Raw genomic sequence first — 3,397 nt, forward strand, 5'->3', positions numbered from 1 at the left:
CTGTCTCTGCCGACTGTCCCTACCCTATATGTGAGTGTCCGTTTCTGCGGCGGCCGCTGAGCCCCCAACCCTGTCCTTCTCCTCTCCCCAGTCCGCTGTGCAGGGTCGCTCGAGGTCACGTGGTCAGCTGGGTGTCTTCTCCAATGCACCTTGTATTCGTCGATCGACCTTACACACCACCGTGCAGTCACATGTCTTCGACCCGACTTCCCTCCGTGCCGTCCGACGCGCCGGCATGGCCCCACAACTGGGACAAACGGCCGCCGGGGACGCTCCTATGTCCGATGTTCGTCTCCGTCCACACCGGAGAGGACAGGGCAGGCGGCGGCCGGCCGACGCTGCCCGCGGCGCCGAGGTGACAGCCTCAGACCTCGCTGCTCCCAGTACGCTACACTGGTCAGGTCGGGCCGGCGGCGGCGTGCCATCGGCCGCCGGCCAGCCGGCCTCCCCGTACTGACCACTCACTCACATACAACACACACCCCTGTTTATCGAGAAACATACAGAACATACGCTCTGAACTATGCAATCAGCAGTCACGAACGAATAACGATGGTCTTCCAGATCTCAATAGTCTCAAATAGTGATGTCAATTACGGAAAATCGGAATACCGATACCAAACCAAATGCCAACCAAAACCACGAGAAAATACCGAAACCAAACCAACTGGGGAAAATGAGGGAAATACCAACTTTTTACAGATTTCTTAGTCTCTTATACATTAGTGAGGGTTTATGATACCAACCAAATACCAAACACATTACGATTGAAATACCAAATACCAAGTTGGTATCGGTTTGGTATCGGTATACCAAAAAGTTGGTATCCGATTGACATCTCTAGTCTCATATGTCCCGCCCGCCGCCCTGATCATCCACCGGTGCCGTCCCAGTGGTCGGTCGGGGCTCGACCGGTGGTCGGTCGGCAGACAGACCGACCGGTCACCGCCAGGTCACGGCCGGCCCACTGACAAGCACGCCGTGCCGCCGCCGGGGCCGTGGCCGTGCTCCGGCCGTGCCCTGACCGGGCTCACCGGCTCTGACCCACCGGCCTCAGAGATCTGACACCAACTACCGGCTGGACGAGCCGCCGAGCGGCCTGTCGACCGACCGCTCCCGTATGGCAGCGGGCCGCCGCCACACTGAGAAACACATTTTAGAACTTATACTGATAGTACTCACCCGAGTACCTTCGATGGTTTCCATTTTGCCGCTTTGAGGAATTGGTCTTTCCCGAGAACTGTGCATGGTCTCCACTTCGGTTTCAGGAGTGGATTTGGTCTTGCCCGAGATCGTTTAGTACTGGAAGTTGTCTAGCTACCCGTGTAACGCAAACAGTCGGTCTGCGGTGAGATTCGAACCAGCAGTCATTCGGTCAGAAAGGATGGTAAACTTCTCACTTTTTTCCTTATAGTTCTCGCAGCTGACGTGTTTTGACGACAGATGTCAGCACAGAAGGAAACTAAAGGCGTAGGTGGCGCTGTGTTAAGAGTAGAGCAGTTTGAAGTGCTGCGATTCCATTTTCGCTTAGGAAAATAGCAATTATTGATAAAAATAAAACATGTATTTTTCAGTAGAAGAAATAATTTTTAATGAAAAAGAGCCTTACTATATGACACAATGTTTATCGATTTTAACAGTTCAAACCAATTCAAATGGATATCCCTAAGGAACATCTCTATAATGCCTCAGTGCTTCCGGTCCTTCCTTTCTCGAAAGCACTGCGAAGGCTGCCGGCAGCGTGGTTGTTCCTTTCGCGAGTTGGTGTCTGGCGCACAGCGCGAACGTCTCATGGTGAGTTTGTTTTCTGTATTCTTTGTGTGCACTTAACAGCTTGAAAGTAACCACAGCAAAGGTAATTACTTACTCTGGGAGGTGGCAAAATCTGTGCGCCATTGCCTATTTTTGGGATATAGGTTGCGATTGCCATCTGTTTGCCAGTGTTAGCAAAATCTGCTTAAATACCAATTCGTGTGCTTTGAGGATATGTCTCAGAAATTAAGCGTTTCTGCCGTTTCTCTAATATTTGTCTTACTCTCCCTTTCAGAGCAAGAAGCCGTAGAGACGATGCTCTCAATGTTGGACACCGAAGTCAAAGTGAGGCAACTCATCGGGCACAACGCCAAAATGTCCCTGTTGTGTCCTGGCCCTGGGTCACGCGTGTCGCGCCTTGACAGCCGTGACCTTGAACGACCTTGACCGGCCGGGCCGGGCCGAGCGGCCGAGGGTCAGTATCGTCCGAGCGGCGCTGGTGTCAACACAGCTGAGTGCCGCGAGGTGAGGTGAGGCGTGTTCGCCGAGACGGTCCGGCCACAGTGAAATAGTGAAATAGTGGTGTAATCGATAGTATGCGTGGCCAGTACGCGAGTGAGATTGACCCTGTGCGCGACACCGATTCAGAGACGCACGTAAGTTAACACCGTCGTGTCGGATCGCTCGTACCGGTGATGGGAGACAACGAGCAGCTGGAGCGTCTGATGGCGCTCATGGTTCAGCAGTCAGCAGGCTGCCATGCTGGAGTAGCTCCTCCCCAGCCAGATGCAGCTACCAGCTGCGCAAACTGTCTAGAGCGGCCAACCGGCTGTCGTCGCCTCCGCCGCTCCTATGGCTAGACTTCGGTCTCACATGGACTGCCGTCGGTAGTGTTCACATGCCAGCCCATACATTTTACCTGTATTAACTTTTTAATGTCTGTGCCTGTGTAACTATTGTACGTGCCTGTACTTAACAGTGTTTGAATTGTACATCGTTCGCACAGTCTGTGGACCGTGGGGAACGCCGCTTGACATGCATTTTTGCACTTACCTGCATTCCGTGTTAAAAGTAAAGTAAAGGGACTGAGCTGTCGTGCACCGGGAGATATCATGGTCTCTTGCTAAACGACACAGTTGAAACTCAGCACGCTGGTCGGTACTGACTGGGGCGGCAAGCGAAAGGGTTTGGGCAGCTTTTGAATCAAAATGTTCGCATCGAATGACTGCATCGCATGTTCTGTTCCAGAGTGAGTTTTTTGACATCTGACACAATAAATATACATGCCTGTTCTTTACCTTGTTTGTGCATGGAGGGAATGGGAAGGATCGAGAACGCGGATGCTGTGCCATGAAAAGCTGGCGCTCTACAGGGAGGGGAGAGGGGGGGGAATGGGTCGTGAGCTCGAATGCCGTGCCAGGAAAGCCGGCGCTCTTAAGTTGTAAAGTTCTCGGAGACCATACAGGATCATATTATGAGCGGGAATTGTGTTCGTTTATGATCTCATGACCTGGTAAAGGTTCTCATGGGAGATCATCCCGCAGTATAAGAGTACCTTATCCGGGCAAAGTTCTCGTTCAAGATAGCACACCATTCTCACTCGAGAACGTTACGGGAAAAACCTGAGAACTTTACCAAACTGGAG

The 3,397-nt window shown here is 52.3% G+C and overlaps 1 long non-coding RNA gene across 1 annotated transcript; it reads left to right on the top strand.

The window, feature by feature from the left end:
* The first annotated feature begins 1,190 nt into the window (after window positions 1-1,190).
* Window positions 1,191-3,047, top strand: LOC122390807. The gene is made up of 2 exons (XR_006258222.1): window positions 1,191-1,794; window positions 2,048-3,047. It is a non-coding gene; the product is annotated as an uncharacterized LOC122390807 (long non-coding RNA).
* The last annotated feature ends 350 nt before the right edge of the window (window positions 3,048-3,397 follow it).

This window comes from Amphibalanus amphitrite, unplaced genomic scaffold (genome assembly GCF_019059575.1).
Source record: "Amphibalanus amphitrite isolate SeventyFive unplaced genomic scaffold, NRLGWU_Aamphi_draft 000410F_arrow, whole genome shotgun sequence".
NCBI lineage: Eukaryota > Metazoa > Arthropoda > Thecostraca > Balanomorpha > Balanidae > Amphibalanus > Amphibalanus amphitrite.